This window comes from Penaeus monodon, chromosome 19 (genome assembly GCF_015228065.2).
Source record: "Penaeus monodon isolate SGIC_2016 chromosome 19, NSTDA_Pmon_1, whole genome shotgun sequence".
In the NCBI taxonomy this organism is placed as follows: domain Eukaryota; kingdom Metazoa; phylum Arthropoda; class Malacostraca; order Decapoda; family Penaeidae; genus Penaeus; species Penaeus monodon.
This window is the reverse complement of record NC_051404.1, coordinates 915,810-916,131: the sequence shown is the minus strand read 5'-3', so window position 1 is coordinate 916,131 and position 322 is coordinate 915,810.

Sequence of the window (322 nt, the reverse complement as noted above, 5' to 3'; positions counted from 1 at the left end):
AAAGCCAAAGTATTTTCAGACTGGTCATTTCTGCATATTTTGTTTTTCCTTTTCTGAAATGACTTCTGAAAATATGTTTTGCATTCAAACGCCTTCCAATGTCGAATCCTAAAAATCTTTCTTTTTTTTCGTCCTCAGGCAAAGGAAATATATCTTGCGTCTGACTCCAAACAGAAGAATCGTGCCGGTAGACGGAGCTAAACGCAAATACAATGGGTATTTTTATATCCAAGTTTACTGCTCGGGCGGCGTGTGACAATGCATGAGCCAAAGAAACAGAAGTTCCGCTTTAATATACACTTTCATTCCACTTTATCCTCGA